Raw genomic sequence first — 25564 nt, 5'->3', positions numbered from 1 at the left:
TGCATAAGACAATATGTGTACGACCGTTCTCGTTATGCGCTGATAGAGTATAACCTCTGAAGATAATAGAAATTTTATTTGAGGAAGCGCTAGTTAACAAATGTCGTTAAAAAGTTATTTGTAGGGTCCAAATGCACTAAAAAATCATACAATATGCTGTATAAATAAAATGACAGTTACGAAAACAGTTTATTCGTTTCAGATTCGTTTGTTTACAAGGTTACCCTGTGCAGGATGAATTTCCACTATACACTATTAGTAACCGTTGCTTTAATAAATAGCTTCGATTTTGTTTTTCTTTAGACACGTTCACAAAATACTTTGTACAGTATAAATTGTGAACTAAATACACCATTTATTGGTACACATTTACAAACAGCTGCTAAACTGGGTAAGTCTCAAGGAACAGGCTCTTGGATCAACTTGGCTGGTGTATTGTTCGGTAATTGGTGAAAGTTGTCAATAACCCCTCCCACGTACTCCACAATGTTCAGTCTATGTATAGTGGTAGAACGGCTGTGAGAAAGGGTTGGCAAAAACCATGGTTTTTATTGAAAAAAAAAACACTCAAAAAACCCCGGTTCTTTTAGTTTATATAAATTTTCTATGTATTTATATTACATATGGCCAGAAATAAGTTTGTTTCGCCTTCGTGTTATTATGAAACAACAGTGTTATGCTTGAAGGAGTCACATAAGCTTAAAGCGGAATCCAAACTGCTTCTCGGCTTACATCCGAAAGAAATCTTCTCTATTTGGATACGAAACCGGAACTAACTGGCCACAAATGCGATGAGTCTGCCGACTTACTCACCAAGAACTCCTGATAAAAATATTGTAATTATCTTTATCTACTTGGTAATATAATTTCAAGAGTCATTTCAGAACAAAAAGATAAATAGTTGCACAAATGAAACCATATACAGAATTATATATAAACAGGGAAACTCCCGTCTTAGCCATTGGGAAAATCCCGTTATTACTTTAAATGCAAAGCAATAACGGGAAAATCTCGTTATTGATTTGTATGTAAAATTTTAAGGTCAAGATATCATAATCAGTACGCTAAAATTGAGGTATTAAATTACAAATTTAGTATGTAGATACCATTCAACAAAATTAAAACAAAGCCCAATCCAAGCTAAAGTTGGCAGCTAAGTAGGCAGTCGATAAATTTTGTCAATTTCTATCAATATATTTAAGCAACCTTGGCTTCTTTATATAATAACAAGCATTCAGGCATACAATTTGGTTTCGTTTCGTATGTTTAGGCTTAATATCCTTATGCAATATCGAGGTAAGAAGAAGACTTTCGCTTAAAGACATCCGAACCCTACTTGGTTTACACTTGAAAGAAAAGTTGTGGTTCGACCGAGAATTGAACATGGGACGCCTTGATTAAAAGGTGAAAAGGATATAAAACTAATGCAGATGGTTTGATATGTGGAAACGCCAATCATGAAGTTCAAATGATTTAAAGAATTTTTCAATCTTTTTTCTTTTTCCATTTTTTTTTTTTTTTGTTTGTTTGTTTGTTTAAACCAGCCACACCTGCTGAGGAGTGGTCCTTTTGTTAGAAAAGCGTTGTATGGTGTTCCGAGAGTAAGAAAAATAAAGTACCCAATAATACTGAATTGATTGTGAGAAGAGTTCTTTTGCTTGGAAAGCATGTTATTGGTACTCAGATGATAGCAAAAATACTTTCTTAAGGGACTTGGAAGTGGGTCATTCCATATGAAATCACCTAGCACAGTGCTTCAATGTCTCATATTCTCTTCAAAATTTTTTCGTACATAAATACCAATGAAAGAATGCTAAATTAATTTTTCAAATTTTTGGGATGAGAAATGGGCCGAGAAGAAATTTTTGAAAAATGTGAATTTGGCGACAATTTCACTTTCCGGCTCTCAGCATCATCGTGCAAAATTAACATAACTTCCTTAATTTTCAAGTTATTTGTTTCTATACTAGTTGTGAGGTGTTTTTAAGAATTGTTGCCGGGCGTGCTTGTTTTTTTTTTTTTTCTTTCTTTCTTTTACACAAGTTCCTCAATGTAAGCAAAGTTTTCTCTTGTTTTTATTGATTCTGTGAAAGTTTGAGTTGAGACTGGAAATATTTTGAACAAACAGTGATGAAGGCTATTAAATATTCCTGTTCTTCATAGATTGTTCCCTATTTGTGTTGTTTATTTGTGTATGCCTGTGAACGCATTGAATGATTCTACACCGTAGTGTTATGGTACGTTGTATTAAGCAGTTGCAAAATTAATTAGGATGCCCAGCTGTTTCGTGCCGGGCTGCAAGTCACGGTATGGTCACAATAAATGTAGTGAAAGAAGACACTATATTGAACCTCAATGGGGCAAAGCCTTGTTTCAGAAGTGGACAGACATTTCCACGAAAAGCTCTCTCGCTGATAGAGAAAAGAAGCATGTGCGATCTTCACTTCTCTGAAGATTTAATTGTAAATTCCACTATTAAAAAATTGGATTCAACCTGTCGCCATTTATGCTAGCAAAAATTCAACTCTGGGTGATGTGTTACCGAAAATATTGCTTCAAATTGTAATTAATATGAAAAATGCAGGTATACAAATAATGGATTTTGTATCAGATGGTAGCCAATCAAATAAAAGGGTTTGGACATGTTTAGGCATCAGTGGAAAAAGTCAAATATTAATTGTAGTATTCCTCATCCATCAGAAAACAGTAAGCGACTTTGGGCGTTTTCTGATGCTGTTCATATATATTGAAGTGCATTCGAAACCACTTTCACGACAAAAATACTGCACTGTACAACAACCATTGATATATATATAGAAAAGTATACGATGCTGATATATTACCATCATTTGCTGGATTACGGATCTGCCCAAAACTAAGTCCATCTCATTTAGAACCTTCCAGTTTTAGAGGATGAACGCAAGATTAGCATTTCAGCCTTTCAGTGCTACTATGGCCAAACGTATACAATTCTTCCGTGATATTTGTAAAACTGGGTTTGAAGATAGTGGATCAACAGAAATGTTCACACAGGACATAAACAATTTGGCAGAAGCTTTGAATTCGTATCCTCCTAGCAAAACTTTAAAGCAAAATTCTGAATCACATAAAAAGTTGCTCAAAATGATGAATGTGATAAATTCTCTTGGAAATACTTTCGCATCGGAACGTACTCTTGAATCGTTAAGAGCAACATTGAAAAGCACAATGGAGGTAGCAGAATATTTGTGGAGCCGTGGATTTCCTTACATTCTCACTGCAAAATTTAATCAAGATCCTCTTGAAAGACATTTCTGCATTTTGCGCAGTTTAAGTTGTGACAATCACCCTTCCACAATGGACTTCCTTCAATTGCAAATGTTGTAGTCCATTTATGTTCCCATTAAAAATGCTCTTACTAAAGCTGGAAATTGTAAGCCACAGATTGTCACGCCTTTGTAGTCTTTAGTAACGAAAACGCGATCTTTGGCGAAACAGAATGAAGAACAAAATCAAAACCTTCGGCAATCTGCAGAAAAACATATTGAGCGAAAAATTAAGATTGATGCTTGTCTGCCTCGGAACTGTCTGGGAAACCAAAACAGTGGATTAAATTCGAGACACATGCCTTCCACATGAATGTATAATATACTATCTAGGCGGTTATTTAATATGGCACGCCTCGAAAATTACCCAATGTTTACGATGTATACAATCCTTGCAACAGAAGTCGGATCAAATTACTTTAAATCAAACTGCACTGTTGACGAAAATTAAGAGAATTTAGTACTGACATTGGGGTCTCTTTTCTTAAACATCAATCTCACGAGTTTTATAGGCTACTTTCGGAGCTGGAAAACACCATTGCACAGGAACTTCGTTCTCCACATTTAATGTGGGGCGATGTGTTTTTTGAATGCTTGGATGAATTGCCAGACATCGTTGTTCCTGTACGGTTGGGTTGCAGTACCTCACATATAATGGAAACTATTCCCAAACTTACATTTCCTTATATCCGCTGCCATTTCTTTTTTCGTGCCAGAGAGATTCGTCGAGAACTTATGTCATCCAGTAGAGCGAAGACTGTTCGAAAACTCTCCAAGATTGTATCTACATACGGATTTTAGAAGTTTTGAGTAAGTAAACTACTTTCATAATTTATGTTTATTATATTATATTTGTATTGTGTATGAATTCTCTCTTTTCTTTTCATTTCTTAATATTAAATTCGTTCATAACATGCTTATTTACTGATAACACTCCGGCTTTTACAGTGAGCGATTTATGCACTAGCGCCACGAAGCGGTTATTTCGCTCAACTACTGAAGAGTTTTCACTTTCTATTGTATCCGATATGATTTAACTATACCAAGTGCAAACTATTCCTATAAAAAGTTACAAAAGTTTGATAGCCTATCATCGTAATAAGAAAACTACACAGAACACCAGTTTTATTTTTAACCACATTTAATATTTACTAAGATGATTATTTGAAAAAGTTTCAAGTGTGACAGTTTTAACTTAATAGAATGATCTGTCAACAACAATAAAACTGTATCTTTCCGTACGTGTAAAATACAGAAAATAATAATTACGAAATTTCCAAAAGCATGCTTTATATTCTGATCATATCATGTATATACCAGGGTGGAAAAAAATCATGATTTTTTTTAATAAATATCATTTTTGTTGATTTTTTTATTTAAATAGATTTTTTTTTATTTAAATCAAATCTTTCTCCTCGTATAATACAAGTCGCGAACTGAAGAAAAAACATTAGGACTTAATACTAAATGACAATTATGCCATTTAAGTAAAAGTATTTTGGTTTAATTTCGAATTAATCTCAATCGTTAACCTATTTCAATCCGAAACAATAGTTCTTAAGCATTAAGGAGAAAACGTACAGCAACGTTTATCAACATGACACTTTTCTTTTCACGAAAGTTCTTGATATTTGGCAGGAGTATATTTTAAAAAATCGAAACTAGCCAGCGGCACGAAATACATGTAAAGTACATAAATTTCGCCCAAAATTAACTAATTAACTCTGGCCTATGGAACCCGGAGGTTCAATACCGCGTTCATGGAAACTCTCCACTGACTTCTATCCTTAGCCAACTGGATCCAGTTTCTATTTTGTATTTCTATTTCTGCGAGATTCATCTTAATATTGTCATCCCATCTGCGCCTAGATCTTCCTAATGGTCGTTTTCCGATTGGTCTTCCAGTTAAGAATTTGAGTGTTCCTATTTTCTTCCATCCTGGCTACATGACCTGCCCACCTGACCCTCCTAGACTTGATGACCCTAGCAATGTTTGGTAAACCGTATAAATTATGTAGTTCCTCGTTATGAAGTTTCCCCCATTCCCGCTCCTCTTGGGTCTGAATATTCGTCTCAGGATCTTGTTCTCAAATACTTTCAGTCTACGTTCTTCCCTCATAGTAAGCGACCATGTTTCGCAACCATACAGAAGCAGGGTGTCTACTACTCAGGGAAAGTCAGGGAATTTGCAGGGTCAGTGAAAATGTCAGAGAATTTCATTGTGTGTCAGGGAAAAATCTTTCCCAGGCTGTGAGGGGTGAAGAAATGCCACTAAAATAGTCATAAATTACAGGTAAATGAATTGGTTCGTTTGTACGTTTGTAGAATATTGTATAAGCATATAAACAATGGTGAAAACTTACAATTCACTTTAAATATAAGTTGGGGGCGCGATGGCTCACTGGTAGAGCGTTCACCTCCGGTGCTTGGGTTACCCGGTTCGATCCCAGCTCGCGCCATGTGGACTTTGTGGTGGACAAACACCGTGGTTGTGGGTTTTCTCGGGGTTCTCCCGTTTCCTCCCACTTTCTTCATTTCATTCATTACTCATCATCACCGTCTCCTTTAGCCTAACCGGCATAACCGTTGGGCGTAAAACTGAAATATAACATTTTGATGATTTAAATATAAGTTACTTTTCATGAGTTACTAAGAAAAATATTGACAGAGTCAGGGAAAATTATAATTTTTTCAGGGAAAGTCAGAGAATTTGATTATGCTTGCTTGCTAGACACCCTGAGAACAACAGGCATATATATTTTAATCTTTAAATTCCTGGACAGAATTCGTGACAACAAGAGATTTTGAACTCAATAATAACACGAATTCCCTGCTTTTAGTCGACATTTAATTTCTTCGTAAATATCGTTTTCGTCTGTTAATATTGATCCTAGATATTTGAAAGAATCCACTTTATCAAAAGTATTATTCGATATTTTAACGCATCCAAAATTTGCCGTACTACGATCCCGACGAACTTCTATGCTATGTATTTAATACATAAATTTCGCCTAAAGTTTTATTTTATTTATTTACTTATTTTATTTTATTTTTTTTTGTTTCGGAAAGGGAATCTGGCCCCTCTAAATACGCCCCAATTATCTGGAAACAAACAAATAGACATGGACATAAAAGAATTTTTGCCTTAAATGTCGATGGTGATTTCTCCGTTGTATTAGTTAACGATTTAAAAACCCTATGTTACGAAGAGAAGAAAGCAGGATTCTCCCGTTACCCGTTCAAAACGGGATTTTCCCTAATCATCCTCTGCATGATACTCGTTTTCTTACTGTGCTGTACATACATTTGAGTCTCATTGTATTATGATTATTATCTTCCATAATCGAAATAACAGAACAGAAACGGGATTTTACTTATTTTCACTTTAAATTAATTTATTTCGGAATTTGATTTAAATCAACGATTTTTATTTAAAAAATCAAGTGATTTAAATCTTGATTAAAATCGTGATTTAAATCAGACTGATTTAAATCAATCCACCCTGGTATATACTAAAACGATTCTATGAAAAACAGTTTCAAACGTTTCATAGTTGTAACTTATGACATGAGCAATGACAATTTGTAACAAAACCTAAAACTGTATATTTCCGTACATGTAAAATAAATATAAATATTAAAAAAATAATGATTACAAAAATACAAAAAAACACCCTTTTTATTTTTCAACCGTATCATGTACGTGCTAAGATGAATGTATAAAAGATGTTTCAAAAAAACTTTATATGCTTATTAATGTTTGACAGTGTAACTTTTTGCAATATTTCTTAGGATCTTCTGAAAGAGCAAATATTTAGCTTTCACTTGACACCTGCATGAGCCCAATAACTTAAAAAATAAGGAAGTTATGGTAATTTTAGTTCCATGATGCTGAGTGGCGGAAAGTAAAATTGTTGCAAATTTAAAAACTCCTCCCCGACCCATTTCTCATTAAATATATATATATATATATATATATATATATATATATATATATATATATATATATATATATATATATATATATATATAATTTAGCATAATTTCAATAGTATTTATGTATGAAAAAAATTGAACAGAATCTGAGGCACTGAAGCATGGTCATGTTTTAAAATTAGGTGATTTCACATGGAATGACCTAAAGATGTATTTTATGTTTACATGTGTACCGTTACTAGTGTGAGACCATTACAAGTGCTATTGTAACTCGTGTCATGCTAAACCCACGTGTTTTCACTATCCGCGTTCCGCATAGATCCACCATCGCTGACACCTTTCTGATGCACCCTTTCGTTACCGCTTGGGCCCATCTCTTTTGCCCTTTCCTGACTCGGTTAGATAGCATCCGTACTTTTTAGTGACCACCTGGTACAGGTTCATTTGTTTTTTACACTGCAGTTTTATGCCACCGGACCTTGTATTTATACCCAAATCATAAAATAGTAGTAAATTTTCGGATTCACTCGAGCAGACGGTTCTACCAAATAAAAAATTCATAGGTAAAATAGAATGTCAAACATTTTTCGTGAAATCAGAGTGTGAATATAAGTAATTATTGTAAATGCACGGCACATAGAAATGAATTTTGAGTTAAAGTATTGTGTATATAAGTGTTCTTCCACTATCCTGTCATCCGTATACCCCCCGTCGCTGACGCGCCTGCTCCCTTGGGACACACCTCCTTCCTAACCCCCCGCTATGCTCTTCCCTTGACTTGGATAGCATTCGTGCCTTTTAGTGGCCACCTAGCACACGTTGGTTCGTGGTTAATGTACTGTAGTTTCTATGACATATGTACATACCGAGCCCTTCTGAAGTCAATCTGTATGTAGTAATGGAGCTCCTCATTTAGTGCATGCTCAGCTAGAAGAAATACAAAGCTCTAACCTAACCTCAAAATGTAAGAAATGTCAAAATTTGGTAAAACACTCTTCTCGAGTAATGCCAAATTTTTAATATATACTTACGGTAGCCCCCTTAAATTTCAAATATGCAAAGTGGGGTAATGTCGTCGAAGGACAAAGGAAATCAGTGCAATTAAAATTTTTCAGCGATTTTTTCGAGTGGTATGCCTAAAATTGGCCTGTATGTTGAACTAAATATTACTTGAGTTTTATAAGCTTCCAAACCTGTATGCGACAAACATGTCACATTTTAATGTTTATTGAATTAACTTCCGTATGATATTACAATTAGTTGAACAGAAAGAAATGCCGTGTTACAAAAAAGCACGAATACCGGCAACTTATAGCTGTCATTTACAATAAACAACGAAAATGACTAATTATTACAGATAGTCTTGATATAAATGTATCTTGGATTGCTGAAGGAAGATACGCATTCCAATGTAAGTTGACAATTCAGCAGGCAGCTTTGTAACCTTGATGTATCGATTTTTTGGAACAATAACTTAAATAAAAACATACCAAAGAATTACCTTTTGCACTTAACTTCTATTCACAATTCAAGACTAAACGTTGATTGTACTAATTTTACACTTGAACACACGTAACACTTCGTAAGTTTAGAACAAATTCACTAAAATACTCCGTTCTATATACTTGCAACTATCAAGCAGTCATCTGTGATTTCCCGTCTTCTTTATCCACGCACGAATGACGTCAGAATCCGTAAGGTCATGTGGCCAATGTTGCCAATTTAGCGACTTTGTCGCTAGAACTAACGACTTTTGGAAGTGTTTAACGACAAAAATTTTTATTTAGCGCCTAGCGACAAATCTAGCGACATTTAGGAATTCAAATATTTTGTTCTATATTTATATTAAAGTTTCCAAAATTTTGCAGTTTGTGACACTAATAATTACTTTTACACACTCGGTTGCACTACTGCTATGAGCGACTTACTTCGTTGTATTCATCGCTGCTATGAGGATTATGCCCTTCTTCACTGCGGTTCGGAAATCCGGGAGTTTCCCGTATCTAACTAGTTGCGCAATAGCTGGTAACCTCTTGCATTGCACAGTGCGTACAGTGACAGTGACGCTGGAGCTTTTCTTGTTCAGTGTAGTGCGTGTAATTTATATATTAATTCAACTGCGGTTGTTCTTAATATAAATTATACAGAAATTTCGTGGGGTGAGTTGGGTGAAGTGTTCCAATACGAAAGCAACATGAATTTCCCCCTCCCCCCAAAAAAGATAATCGTACTCTATTAGAGGGAGTGGGGAAAAGTGATCCAAAATTTTAAGTATTTGCAAACTTTTAATGCTATATTTATTAATTTTGTATTCTTCAAAGCACATAGTGTAGTGGTTTTGTCAAGATGGTCATTTTTTAAAAGAAAAAAATACCCGAGTCTTTCATTGAACATGAAAAATATTTAAATTATTTTAATTCCTTTGTAAAATTATATAGCGACATTTTTAGCGACTTGGCAGGAGGCGTTTAGCGACTTCTAGCGACTTTAGAGTACTAAACTAGCGACATTTCACACTGGCGAGTTGGCAACAGTGCATGTGGCCTGCAACACCATCATGTGAAGTTGATTCATCGAGTACCAGGCATTTCTTTCTTTCTTTCTTTTTTAAATTTTGAAACAGAAGTGTTAGATAAAAACAATAATAAGAAAGTAATAAACATAATTTGCACTGATTTCCACCGGATGTATGTGGTTGAACATTAGACTACATTTTTTTTCTGGTTTGAGAAATACACCCTGTTTAGGATAGAGTTTAGAATCCAAGGTGACCAGACGTCCCGTTTTAGCCGGGACAGTCCCTTATTTTCAACCGTTGTCCCGTTTTTTCTGATTCTCAAACGGGACGCCTAAATGTCCCGTTTTTAAGGAAACATGGCCCAGGTGTCCCGTAATTATTGGTCAATGCTAATTCTACATTCTTCCGTACCAACACTCATTGGGAAGGTTCAGCCGTGCGTAGAACTTCTGAATATTCAAATGAAAATTGAGTGTTCTGTGGTTCAAGTGGGAATTGAGTGGAAATTCTGAGTGTTGAAGTAGTCAGTGGCGTAGGGAAGGGGGGGGGGGGCCGGAGGGGCCGGGCCCCCCCCAAAGAGGTCCGACAATGTACTTTGGTACTTTGATGTTTGTAACTTTTTATATATTTTTATGTTTATATATTTTCTTGTTTGTAATTTTTCTATATGTACCTATAACGGCACTTGGGCCCCCCCCCAAAAACACATCCTGGCTACGCTACTGGAAGTAGTAGAGTGTTTTTGGGTAGTACTTAAGTTAGAAACGCTGTGTTATCATTCTTTCTTGTGTATTTTGTAAATTGAAAACACTGCTGAGTCCCAAAATTCAATGTGGAAGTCACCCCTCCCGTCGCCGATTCGTATGCGTGCCGTTTTTGAAAGTAAAAGTTTTGGTCACCTTGGTTTAGAATCAACCGCAGGGGCTATAGCTCCATCAGATTTCTCCACAGACATCAACGTTGAGAAGTAAGACTATAATTTCCTCACCACCCTTTCCCCCCATAATTACTAATTGGGGAACTGGCTCCTCTATCAGCGCCGTAACTTAGATTTTTCTGGGGAGGGGGGAAAGCATTAATATTTAGGCCCCTACAAAAAAGTTGCTCCCTGCCCCCCACAAGGTACGTCCCTGTCCTCTATTAATTTCAAATAAAGGTTTCTAAAATAGTGTTTTTAAAATATTCGAAAAATCTTTAAGTGTATAGAAAGAAGATGATTTATTCGAATGACCAGTTACAAATTAACATGTATACCACGCCAAATAGTTTGGATACTATTACGCGATATTTTCTCAATTAATTTTGAAACCGGATGTTGTAGTAGATTTCAACCACTTCCGATTTTAGTAGAGAGATTGGAGTTGAGATGAAACTCTTGAGATATTCAATTGAATACAAGAAATCGCTTCTCAGTATCTATTACCGTTTTAATTCTATGGCGATCAACGTTAAAACCGGAAGTGGTTGATTTCTGTTAATCCAGGTTTGTATAGGGGATTAAGAGTAAATTGACCTTAAAATTTTCAGCTGAAAACGGGCCAGGTTCCGGCTTTTTTTAAAAATCATGAGAAATAGGTCACTAAATTAGTTTCTGTGGACAAACATCGTGCTCGTGGGTTTTCTCGGGGTTTTCCCCTTTCCTCCCACTTTCTTCATTTCACTCATCTCTCATCATCACCGTCTCCTTTAGCCTAACCGGCATAACCGTGGGACGTAAAACTAAAGATTTCATTTCATTTCATTTTTGAATTAGCAACACTGGACTTTTAGGCCTACCTTTGTTCATATCACTGCAATGGTATCAGAGTTCCCCCTCCTCTCTGTCTCTGTCTCTCTCTCTCTCTCTCTTTGTTACAGGGCGAGGTGAAGTAATTCGATACTTATGTAAAAGGAAAGACACGTTGAAGGTTGTTGAAGAAACAGGCAACTGTTAAAACTTTTGCTGCCGTTCGAGCAGTACTGCGAACTGTAGTTCATGTTTAATGTAAGGAGTTTCAGTTCAATTATTGCCTCTTTGTTATCATTAATTATTAATACCTTTACAAGGAGTAAAGGTATTGGTTTTAGTATTGACTTCTTTCACTTGCATAAAACGGGACAAATACTACTTTTTCCATCTATTGACGGGACGACCGGGTCACGCTCCTAAAACGGGACTGTCCCGGTCAAAAGGGGACGTATGGTCTACCTAGTTAAAAGACAAGATCGTACTTATTCCCAGAACTCGAAACCGGTTTGTTGAAAACGCTTCTCTTTATCTCGTATCACGTTTATGCTCTATGTAGATCAATATTTACACCGAAAGTTGTAATGAATTTATACCGTTTCCAGTATTAGTAGAGAATTAAGGATTGAGATTAATGCATTCGTGGGTAATCGAGCGCAAAAAACACACTGCCTCATGCAGAGTCGTTTTGGAGTGTGATTAGCGTCATACTAAAAGCCTGGTTACTGCTGGAAACATATGTTAGTCGAACTCTTTAGTATGTCACTAATCACGCGTAAGAACGACTCTGCATAAGAACCAGTGTATCTTGCTATCTCTTTTCGTTTTTGCTTTAGTGATCAAAGTAAAAACCGAAAGTAATTGATTACAACCACTTCTGGCTTGAATATCGCCTCCATGAACAATTTTTACTCCTAGTTTAGACCCTTTTTATCCTGACTAACTTTGCTGGTGTTCAATTAAGTATTTTTTTTTAATTTCCCGGGCGGATGAACAGCGTAAAGATGTATCGAAAATTCGAAGGCCAGGCACTTTTGTTACACCCGGTATATATAAAGGAATTTTGGAAACCAAATTTCTTTTAAAAAAAAAACTATCCAAACGAAAATTCATAGATTTAGAAAGGTCCAAATCAGATCTTCGACCAATGTGCTCTTACCATTCGACTAAAAAAATCCGTTTCTGGCAACATATTAATAATACAAACCAGCTGGTTGCATGTTTCAGTGGCTGCGGTGGTTCAGTGGTAGAGCATTCACCTCTGGGATCCCTGGTTCGATCCCAGCTCGCGCCTTGTGGACTTTGTGGTGGACAAATACCGTGCTCATGGGTTTTCTCGGCATTCTCCCGTTTCTCCCACTTTCTTCATTCCACCATTTCATTCATTTCTCATCATCACCGTCTCCTTTATCCAAAATGACATAAGCGGGGACGTAAAACTTCATTTCATTTTTTGAATGTTTCAGTTCATTATTTTATAGATATTCTCAATAATATACTGTTTTTACAAAAGAAAAAGCCAGCTTGAAAAATGCATTTATTTATATGTACTAAGCATTTTAATTCAATATTAGCGTTTTTTAAAGAAGTTTATTTATATAATTACTACATTGTGATATTTTATGGAGGTCGTCAACCGACGGAAAGTAAGAAGAAGAAAAAGTAAACAGATAATGTATTTCTTATATAATTGGTAAACTGTGTTACATTGATTTTATGAAGGTCGAATGACCTTGACATTGCACGGTAAAATGCGTTAGCGGAAGTGAAACCAGATCGATTCAAGCGTGAAAATTGATTTTCTTTAAAACCGTAGTATCTAATTTAGGTAATAGTATACATGAGAACCCCCTGTCTTCCGTGCGCGAGGATACTTCATATTATATATTTATACGTTACCAAATTAAATCACTGCGCTGTCTTCATTATATGTGCTTAACATTCTATTTTTACATTCTAGAATAAATTTTGTTGATTTCGATTCAAAAAATGTTAAATATTTTTAAATTTATATCGTGATGCAGACCAAAATCCTTGTTGCATATAATGTAATGCGCTATAGCATATAAAGTACAAGGGCAAATAGGTACGTTCTTTTTTATTTTCGTATCAGTGGATAAGTAAATGAAAGTGGGTTTGTTACCCCCTTTCTAAGTTCGTAGATACTCAATGAATAATCCCTAAAAGTATGAGCGTCCAGCTCCTTCTGGAACTCAGACGGTCTTACGTATACTATATCCCTAATGTATTTAAAGTGCAAAGGTATTTAATTCAATGAAGATAAAAGAAAGTCAAGTGTGACAAAAATTTCAGTTTACCGTTCCTTAATTATGCTCCAAAAGCTAAAGAAAACAATTGAAAGTTATCAACATATAACCTTCTAGATTAACCTGAGTTGTGAGATTTATCGATTAGTTCCACTATGTACGTAGGCCTACATTCAAATGTCCTACATTCTTTCACAGTTCTTTTTGGATTTTCTCTGCATTGTTTTCCTCACTAATTCACAATTATTTCATTTGATGATTACTGGGGAGGGATAAGGAGTACATCAGTTTCAACTGTTTAATTTTACCAGTCATTTGCTTAGGTTTTGTATTGCATATTGGGGCAACCTGTAATTAATATTTCCATAGACTAAAAAACAAACGGAAACGTCATTTCGTATAAGCCTTCGCAAAAATTGCGGGGTTGAACACGACGCAAAATGTGCAAACATCAAAATCAATTATAACCTATTCTTATTATCTTAAAAGGAAGTATAGATTTTGCGTTGCGTTGACGCAGATAGTTACGGAATGGTGCTCCAGGACAGTACTTAGACATCAACAACACCTTGGGCACACTGTGAGTAATTACCCTCTCCTACCATGACTTTCCATCCTTTACAAAAAAAAAAAAAAAAAAGCAAATAACAAAATCTTCGAAGTTTTGATTCAGGTGGAAAGACTTACAATTGTGCACTAGTACATATGGAACCGCTGTGTCTCGGACTGGTAACCGTGAAAATAAAATGAACGTGTTGTTCACGTAGTGTTCTGGAGATTTACATCACAGTAACATTCAAGAACACCCCTTCCAGAGGTACAGATCTCTGTATGACTTGGAGGTACAGGCGTTCAAGGTGTATTTTGTTGTCAGATATCCAAACAAAAGATAACCAGTTCCTGAAAGTGTCAAGAGAAGAGGATCAGTGCCCGTGCTCCTTTGCGTTAAAGCAGCAAATTGAGCTTGTAAGGGTGATGGAAAGGGCTCATATCGTATCATGGTTACTCCTCAATAGAGTATAGAGATAAATTGGATTCATGCTACAGGATGTCTTGCATTTTTAATACAGAGCAAAAACGAAAAAAAAAAGTTTTAAGATTATGTACTGACGATAAGGGAGACGGCGATAATAATATAGATGATAACGGTGGAATGAAATATGTGGGAGAAAACGGCAGAATCCCGAGAAAATTCACGTACATTGTGTTTATACACCACATAGTTCACTTGGCGCGGGCTAGGATAGAACCAGGGACCTCACGCACTAGAGATGAACGCTCTATCACTGAGCCTCTGCGACATGCCATAGAAATCCGAACCTTAGTTATAAAGAATACCAACTAATAAAACAATGTAAAGCATTAGGTGCAATAACCGTAGACGTTATTTATGTAATAGGCTAGTAATAAAAAAAAGTAGGATAGTACACTTCTTATTGGGTTTCTACTGTAGGGAAATACTAGGTCGTGCTTCTTCGGCGTTAAAAAAACAAATATTTTTTTTTTTTTTTAATACACTTTTCCTACAATCTCTTCAGTCGATTCTTATCAATCGTTCTGCAGAACAAAAGCTCGTGATTGCTTACTCACAGCGCCAGTTCGTTCAACTTCAGTGCGCCTGGTAACGCATGCAAAGAGAAAAGATTTTGCATTGACGTGACTTAACTTGTTTTAGATGGACATTACCCCCTTTTCGTTTTTTTTTTTCAAACCTCACCACTAGATTTGTAACAAAATAAAAGCCTAAATATGATATTTATAATAATAATAATAATAATAATAATAATAATAATAATAATAATAATAATAATAATAATAATAATAATAATAATAATAATAATAATAATAATAATTTTTTGGACCATGAACAGCCTAACGGCAAAAATAAAGCACTTTTTCGGACAAAAATAAACACATATCGCATACAATGTAACACCTATCTACTGAAACAGTAAAATATAATGATAAAATAAAATAGCGTCGGATTAATAATCCTCCCCGATAAACACCACCTTTACGAATACACTTATGTGTCGGGTGGGGAGGATTGCGTGCTACAGTGAAATTTAGAGCTGTGTCGGTGGTAGTTCACTACCAGAAGGGTCACTCCTACCGAATTGGTCTAAATAGAGTAGCCAGACGAAGAGTGTTCTGGGAGAAGGCAGCAGTTCTCCAGTAGCCAAGTTGGCGGAAATCATAGTGATTGGTAATGCAACTTAGACATTAGTCCCAGGTGTGGTCAGAGTGACTTTAACGGCTGGGATACTGCGGGGTGGAAGGCAACGGGAAACCACCACTCTATTTTTCCTAGTTTGCTGGCAGCAAAAAGAGAACATATGAACAATGGTCTTTCGCAGGTCAAAATGTAGTTCCGGAGGTAAAGTATCCCCCCCCATTCGGATCTCATGGAGGGGGTGGCTTGGGAAGGACTATTGGACGAGAAAGTAATAATGGGAGGAAGACAGACAGAGAAAGAAAGACAAGGAAGAGCAAAAGGTTTAGGATAGGGATGTGGAACGTACGTACTATGTTACAGGGAGGAAAATTAGAAAGTCTTAAAGAAGAAATGAAACAAAATAATTTAGATTTGGTAGGCGTTTGTAAAGTTAGATGGGAAGGTAATGGGGGTATTGAACAGGGAAGAATATAGAATGTTTTATTCAGGTAATGAAAAGCGCGGTCATAATGGCGTAGGAATAATTCTTGGAAAGCGCTTAAAGGAGAAGGTAGTGAAAGTAGAATTTATTGATGATAGAGTTATGATGTTAAGGCCTAAAGGAAAAACGAAGGATCTAGTGGTGATAGAGACATATGCACCGACGACTTCGCATGCAAATGAAGAAGTAGAGGAAAATTATGAGAAAATAGAAGAAATTATAGATAGGGAGAAGAAAGGTGCATGCATAATTCTAATGGAAGATTTCAATGCAGTTGTGGGAGAAAAACAGGAAGGTAGTATCGTAGGCAAATATGGTTTAGGCAAAAGAAATGAAAGGGGAGAGGGACTGGTGAATTTCTGTAGATAGAATTCACTAGTAATTGGGAACACTTGGTTCAATCACCACAAGAGAAGAAGATATACATGGAAATCTCCAATAGACGGCGGAAGATATCAGATAGACTATGTTATGATTCAGGACAGGTATTGGAATAGCTTAAAGAACGCGAAGACCCTTCCCGGGGCTGATATTTTCTCTGATCATAATCTTATGCTGGCCGAAGTAGATATTCAACTGAAAAATGTAGGCAGAAGAAAAGTAGGTAACAAAGTGTTGAATACTGAAAAGTTGAAAAACGAGGAAACAAGAAATCTTTTCGTTAAAAAATTCGAAGAAAAATGTTCAAACGAGGAAAGAATAGGTGCAGGTAGTAACGCACGGTGGGAACATATTAAACGTTGCTTACAGCAAGCCGCAAAAGAAGCAGTAGGTTACCGCGAACACAAAACTGCTAAGAAACCATGGGTTACAGAGCAGATGTTACAGAAAATGAGGGAGAGGAAGATGTGGAAACAGATTGATACAGAAGAGGGCAGAAAGATGTACAGAAAGTTAAATAATGAATTACGAAGAGAAACAGACAGAGCGAGGGAAGAGTTTTACAAAAGAAAATGCGAGGACATAGAAGAATTAGAAAGAGCTGGGAATATGAGGAAATGTACAAGGAGGTGAAATCTATGGAATTTCGGAGGAAACAAGGGGTATTATGATGTCAGTAGAAAATAAGAATGGGAAGGTAGTCAGCGAGAGAAATGAGGTCATAGGAAGGTGGAAAGAATACACTGAAGACTTATATGAGAGGAGGGATAGACCGTGTAGCCTAAATGTTGAAGTAGAAAATGAAGTAGGCGAGGATGATAAAGGATTTAGTATTCTTAGGGATGAGTTTGAAAAGGTTATATCCGAGATTAGGAATGGAAAGGCAACCGGAATAGATAACATACCAATCGAATTCATTAAAAATATAGGAGACAAGGGAAAGAAAGAATTGTTCCGACTATGCAATGAAATATATGAAACAGGAGAATGGCCAAAAGACTTTCTGAAAACGATCATGATACCGATGACTAAGAAATCGAACCCAAAGAGATGTGAGGATTATAGAACTATTAGTCTCATATCATGCAGCTAAAATTCTGCTCCGAATACTGAACAGAAGGTTATATGAAAGAACAAATAAAGAAGTTGAGGAGAAGCAGTTCGGGTTCAGAAGAGGCAAGGGCACAAGAGATGCAATTGGATTATTAAGGGCGATCGGTGAAAGATTTATAGAAAAAGGGAAAGAGGTGTATGTTATATTTATTGATCTAGAAAAGGTTTTTGACCCCGTGAATTGGGAATTGTTGTTGGGAGTTCTAACGAAGATAGGGTTGGAATGGAAAGATAGAAGACTTACAAGAAACTTATACATGAACCAACAAGTAAGTGTTAGGATAGGGGAAGAACTGACGGAAGAGAGTGCAATTGGAAGGGGAGTTGGAGAAGGATGCTGCCTCTCGCCAACACTATTTAATGTCTATCTAGAAGAGATAGTGAAAAAGAGTTTACATGATGATGATGGTATTTCGGTAGGAGGTAGAATGATTAGATGCATAAGATTTGCAGATGATATGGCGCTTGTTGCAGAATCTGAAAAGGAAATCAATAAAATGTTAGAAAACCTGAGGATGGGCTTTGAAGAATATGGGATGGAAATAAATGTTAGAAAGACAAAAACAATGGTGATTGGAACGAAGGGGTCTGTGTCAAATATAAAAGTAGGAGGTGAGAAAATAGAACAAGTGAATAGTTTTCGATATCTGGGTAGTATTCTTAGCAATAACATGAAGTGCGAACGTGAAATAAAAGCAAGGATAGGAATAGCGAAAGAAGTCTTTAGGAGGAAGAAAAGTCTGTTTTGTGGGACCTTGAAGAAAGAGTTGAGAAAAAGACTCATAAAATGCTTCGTGTGGAGTGTTGTACTGTAGGGGGCGGAAACGTGGGCATTACGTAAAGGTGATGAAAATCGACTGGAAGCCTTCGAAGTGTGGGTGTGGAGAAGAATGGAAAGAATTAGTTGAGTCGGGCGGAAAACGAATGAGTGTTATAGGGCCCATACACGGTCCACGGTTTGTGCAAACAAGGCTGTTTGTGCAAACAGTTTGACTATGTGTGGCGCTGTATGAGCTGTTTGCGCAAACGTTTGTGCAAACATTTTCCACATCGAACTCATTCAAAAATTGTTTACACGAACATGATGTTTGCGCAAACACGTCGACCGTGTATGGGCATGTTTGTGCAAACACGAGGTTTATTTCCGAGTAGGAAGCCTAGTGTACAGACGCTTATTTCTTGCGCTATGGCGTCAATGAATAGGAATCAAGAATTCTGGTGAGAATTTATTGACCTTTATTGAAATTTACCTGAACTGTGAAAGGTAAAGAGTGAAGATTATAAAAACAGGAATATGAAAAATGCGGCATATGAGAAGTTAGTGAATAAAATAAAGGAAATAGATCAAACGACGGATAGAGAGTCAGTGAGGAATAAAATCAATCCACTTCGTTCTGCATACCGAAGAGAACTAAAGAAGATAAATGCAAGTATAAGATCTGGAAATGGAACAGATGACGTCTGTGTACCCTCGTGGTATTTTTCCCATATGGACTTTCTGAGGGACCAGGAAATGTAATTACCCGGTATTTCGACCTTGGATGAAATAATTGTGGAAGAAACACTAATAAGTATAGTTTTATATTTTTGACCACACATGTTTTCATTTTATATAAGTAGTGGTAAATTTGTGCTATATGTTATGGTAGATACGGTATTTTCATTTGTGATCTTTTTCTCAACCAAAAAAAAAAAAAAAAAAGGACATAGGCTTCATTCTTCACACCGCACCATTTCAAACGTACCTATTGGTAACAACAGTCGTTGTGCTGCTAACTTCAATAGTTTCTGGAGTTCGCGCCTTCGCGGCCGTCGGTGCGGCCGAGGGGGGTGGGATCAACACCGAAGCGCGGGAGTTCCAGCAATGACATGATTGATAATGCCACATACAGGGTTTTCTGCTAGTGACGTCATGTGTATGACATATTTCACGTAACAACGCATTTTCGAGCGCCCAACGCCACCGACCATCCCCCCACTGAGTATAGCAGCACGCGGAGTATTTGTTGCATTCGTACAAAAGGTTTTGTTCTAGTTGATAAGATAAAAAAAAATCCTTGACTGAATGACTGCAGATCCATTTTGCAAGCAGCTTGTTACAAACAGTCGCTTTGTCATTTCATCAAGCAATGAGCTCACCAACACCAAGCGACAAATTTCGTCTACTCTAGTACCCAATAACATCTGCCAGGGTGAAAAACTTGATCAGACAAAGGTCATAAGTTGATATTTGCCAGACAAGTCTAAATTAGAGCAATCTTACGAACAGAAAAAAAAAATTGTAGGGTAGGCAGTGGCGGAACTACTGCCTCTGCAACGGCAGAGAGGCCCAAGACGTAAGGAGGCCTGATTATAGGCCTATGTGTTTTATTTTAGTCAGACTTGAAATCGCAACCAAGAAAAATAATTTTTGTTACTCCCGTTGAAAACTATACGCACTATTTTATCCTAAGATTATTGGTTTTGAGCGGCTATAACACCTGATTTTGTCATTCCTGATGTGATCAAAGTTGGGGAAAAAGATATATCTTTATTTTTCTGAGTAAGTTTAGAACTACTTTCGGAACATGTTACAGTCCGTTTGGCTATGAGTCTGAGGTAAATTTAATGTATTACAAAATTTATTTGAATACACACAGTATATGCGTATGTAACTCGTAATCAAAAGATCATTAGGAAAATAAGTAACATAATATTTTTCCAGAACTGTCACTGTCAATCAGCCGTGTATACATACATATCCTCGTTGAATTATAACAGTTTAACAATCATGAAAACTCCATTCACATATATTATATTCAGTTTTAAACAATTAGTAAATAGTCCTAATTCAAAGTAGCGGTAATATTCTGATTATTACATGTAGTTACTCGTGTTTACATGGTGTCATTCATTGCCTGACTTTGAATGTCTGTGTTGGAAAGAAATATGAAATGCTTAAATTGTTTTAAGTCCTGGCAAGATTTTTCTGTATCTGTGTGTGTGTGTGTGTGGGGGGACTGCTTTTGAAGTTCCGCCACTGAGGGTAGGTGTTATTTATATACCGGTACTATACATTAACGTTAAACAAACTGCTTCAGTGGACATGCTTACGCGATTAAACTCAAAATTGAACTGAAGTTTGTGCAAACAGTTGAATCGTGTATGGTCGAGTGTTTGCGCAAACACGGTGTTTGCACAAACATGATGTTTGCACAAACCGTGGATCGTAGAAATGGTGGGTGAGAAAAGAACACTTTTAGATATTATTAGGAAGAGGAAGAGAAACTGGTTGGGACATTGCCTAAGAAGCGATTGTATCATGAGGGACGTGCTAGAGGGTATGGTGGCGGGAAAGAGAAGGAGAGGGCGAAGGAGACTACAATTAATGGATGATAAAAACATAAAGATCATACGCCAAGACGAAGAGGTTAGCGGAGGACCGTGGAGCATGGAAGCTTCTCAGCTGCGGCAGGGGACCTGCCAATAAAGGCAGAATACCTATGATGATGATGATGTCAAATTAATAACATATATTTTTGTCTCAAAATAGATAGATACATCGTCAAAAATACTAAAAATAACATTTGTCAAACTCTAAAATTCATGCTTCTGTATGACAAAAATGAATTAAACTAAATTAAAAGAATAGGTTATACTTAAAATTATGATTTTGGATTCAAATGAATTAATGTTAATCCATTTCTCGTATTATACATAGGTACTCTTATATTTGTGCAATATTCACTATGATGTGTATTGTCTAGTATTTTCTGAATAAAATCTCTTTCAATAAGTTTCCTCCTGTCACTTAATGCCTATAATCGTCAAAAAATAATTTCAATATTCATAAATGGGTAGTAATCTCTATTCATTTCATGGCATAGTAGCCTAATAAAATATTTTTGGACTGGCTTAATTTTGTTTGCCAATGTTGTACCTATACTATTCCAAATAACTACACCAAACTGTCTTGATCTTGCAAGCGTCTTGTATAAATATATAAAGGTAACCAAAAAAAGTACTGTAGCTTTTTGTGGAGGTCTGTGTTCAATTAACCTTCACACCGCGAGTTGAATGCGAATGGAGATAAGGTTGTTGCTGTGAGTATATCTAACATACTGCCTGGTTGTGGCAGTTCAGTTACACCGTAAACTTGCGTAAGGACATAGTGAACATGGGATCTCCACAGAGTGCCATAAATGCGTGTATGCTGTATGAGTTCAAACTAGGGTCAAACATCTCTGCAGCGGTTCGGAAGATATGCCACGCCTTTAGTGAGGGTGTCATGATTACGCGGACAGTGCAGTGGTGATTTAACAAGTTTAAGGACAGTGACGAAACATTCGAAGATGCACCACGTGTCAGAAGACTAACACATGTTCAAAATGAAGATCTTCAGGCAGCAATTGAGCCGAACAGTGGCCAGATATGTGAGGAACTGGGACTACAATTCAGCGTGAGTGGAGAAACCATTCAGCAGCACCTCCATCAACTTGGCGGAAGCAGTACAAGTTTGGTCGATGGGTCCCACATGATTTGACTCCGGGCCAGAATGCAATGCTAACAGACACCTGTATTTCTTTGCTGTCTAGTCTGAGAAAGGAGCCATTTCTGGACAGGATGTTGACATGTGATGAGAAGTGGGTCCTGTACGAAGTTCCACGGCGTCGTCATCGGGTGGCTAGCATCTCATGAACCGGTTTCAAAACAGCCGAAACTAGCACTGCATCAGAAGGAGGTACTACTGTGTGTTTAGTGGACTACTCCCGGCAACGTGCATCAGGAACTGCTACCAGCTGGTCAGAGAATCAATGTAACTGTGTACTGTCAGCAAGTTGAGCCGTATTCAAGAAAAACTCAAAACTCTTCTTCTTCACATCTGAATCGCAAAGGGGTCCTCGTGTTACAGGACAACGCTAAGCCCCACATGGCTAGGTTGACCCGGGACACCATTCTACGTCTTGGATGGGAAACTATTACATCCGCGATTCTCCCCGGACATTGCACCATCCGATTATCACCTCTTCCATTTCTTGGACAATCATCTTAGAGGACGCCAGTTCAAATCCTAGTAGAGATGAAAATGCACTTGATACCTTCTTCGCTTTACGGCCCACCAAGTTCTACCACGATGCAATCCATGGCCTTCCAGAACTTTGGCAGAAGTTCGTCGATGCTGATGGGGACTATTTTTGATCTTCCAGGTACGTCTTAGGTGACATATCAATGTTCGAAGGTGGTGGGTGAAAAAGCGACAGAACTTTTTTGGTTACCTTTATACATATGAACTGGTATTTTTAAGCTTAGGCTAGTGATGAGCAAATGCAAGACCAAGACCAAGACCCGGGTGGTCTTGGTCTTGGTCTTGGTCTTGCACATGCGGTCTTGGTCTTGGTCTTGCACTGGAACCCTCGGTCTTGGTCTTGGTCTTGGTCTTGCACACCTAGTCTTGGTCTTGGTCTAGGTCTTGCACACCCAGTCTTGGTCTTGCTTGCAAGAGTCTTGCAAGTTTTGCTTTTAAGAAATCTATGATTTTCATAAGTAAATTTTACTCTGGATATAAGGGATAATAAATCCTACATTGCGTCAGTAGTGAGGGAAACACAATTGTATGTTTCTAAATGTAATATATTTTACCTTCGTGTAAGTGTGATGATACTGTACAACATAGGCGATGGCCTTTACTTTTTTTTTTCAATGGGTGATCACGCTTCACTACTTATAAGATAAATCACAACATTTCGTAATATTTTTATATGTTTTAACAGATCCAATACTCCACTGGTTCCCAAACTGGGGAGGCTACCCCTGAAAGTGAGACGCATGAAAGTAAACCAAGACGGCACAGATTACTGAAATACCATACATTGCAAAATTATTTTTACACTCTAAAGGCGTCAGATTTTTTTCTTTCCAACCACGATTAGCTCATCTTTGTATTGAACAAACTCCCAATTAAATATTGAAATTTTGTTTTACTGATTCTAATATGTACTGTATGGGGCAGAAACAAGGACATTACGCAAAAACGATGAAACAATTAGCCTTTCGAAATGTGGGCATAGAGAAAAAAGGAGAGAATCAGCTGGGTTGAACGGAAAACGAATGAGGTGTTAGAAATAGTAGCAGTCGGGGGCAAAAGAAGAATTTTAGATGTAATTAAGAGGAGGACATTGGCTGAAGAGGAACTGTATTATGAGGGACGTTCTAGAGGGAGGGGGCGAAGGAGATTGTAGTTGAAGAAAGATATTAAGACAGAAAATTGCTACGTTAAGATGAAGAGACTAGCTGAGGACCAAAGTCATCGAAGCTTCTCAGCTGCAGCAAGTGACCTGCCAATAATAGCAGAATAGCTATTATTATGACGATGATAATATGTTTTGAAATATTGACTAAAAAAAGATTGAAAAAATTAAAATAGGAAAAATTAAATCTCTTAATATTTTAGAATATGAAATGAAATTAAATTTGAGAGTTTTACGTTCCACGATTATGCCGGCTAGGCTAAAGGAGACGGTGATGATAAAAAATGAATGAAAATGGTGGAAAGCAGAAAGTGGGAGGAAACGGGAAAACCCGGAGGAAACCCACGCACACGGTGTTTGTCCACCACAAAGTTCACTTGGCGGGGGCTGGGATCGAACGCGGGACCCCAGACACCATAGCTGAACGCTCTACCACTGAGCCACCGCGGCCCCAATATTTTAGAATAATTTGAGTGAAAACTGAAAACGACTCAACTGTTTATGTCTTTTGTGTAAACTCAATTTATATAAATACTTTTGACCTACATTAGAAATACATAATAACGGCATCAAACTTCAAGTTATTTGAAATAAGTACGAAATCACTCTCAGTTGTGAATAGAGATTATTTATTGTTGTATAATGTTATATCGTTGAATCCTAGATATGCCGTATACCTAAGAGGGCTATAAGTTATATAGATAAACAATTATTCAACGTATAAGCATCCACCTATGAAATCAAACTTGCGGCCACATGCGCTAAGTTTTTGTCAATGTCATGAAAATGTTATTTCAATATTAATTTTATAAGTACACATTAAAAATTTCCAATGGATGCTTGAACCTCAGAGCCAAGACCATACCCATGTAGTCGGCACCTATGGTGTACGGAATTGCCGATGTTCAATACTACATTTCTTTAGTTTTGGAAGAACACCACTAATATGTTTTGAAATGAAATAAAATATCTACTTTAACGTCCCACGATTATTACACTGAGGCTAAGGGAAACAGTGATGATGAGAAATGGTGGAATGAAGAGAGTACGAGGAAACGGGAAAATCCACGAACAGGGTGTTTGTTCACCAAAGAAGCTCACATAGCGCAAGCTGCGATCGAACCAGGGCCCCATGTACCAGAGGTGAACGCTCTGCTACTGAGCTACCATGTCCATAACATGCTCTAGTTTATTTTTGCTTATCCACTTCTTATGGACACAACTATTCTTCGTATGATTTCCCAAAATCCAATCATGGGCCGTTGTGAATGATCAAATGATGACCAAAGTAAATCAGACACTGAAGTTATTATAGCTTGTAACAATTCATAGAATTATGCTGTCGGTCGTCTCATGAACAACCGATTCAAAAAACGACATACTGTAGCTATATGTTACAGGAGCAGATCGACTCACATGGATTGCATAAACTACT

At 37.0% G+C, this 25564-nt stretch overlaps 1 protein-coding gene across 1 annotated transcript in view; it reads right to left on the bottom strand.

The window, feature by feature from the left end:
- LOC145675502 (syntenin-1-like) overlaps positions 1–8922 on the bottom strand; it is a 36024-nt gene extending 27102 nt beyond the window's left edge. Inside the window, exon 1 of the mRNA XM_081745952.1 lies at positions 8742–8922. The gene's annotated coding sequence lies outside the window, so the exon portion shown is untranslated. The remainder of the gene's footprint in view (positions 1–8741) is intronic.
- Positions 8923–25564: the final 16642 nt, after the last annotated feature.

Source organism: Thermobia domestica, chromosome 18, assembly GCF_964235325.1.
Source record: "Thermobia domestica chromosome 18, izTheDome1.hap1.1, whole genome shotgun sequence".
Taxonomy (NCBI): Eukaryota; Metazoa; Arthropoda; class Insecta; order Zygentoma; family Lepismatidae; genus Thermobia; species Thermobia domestica.
Note: the sequence above shows the minus strand (reverse complement) of the source record. Positions and strands in the feature narration are given on the sequence as shown.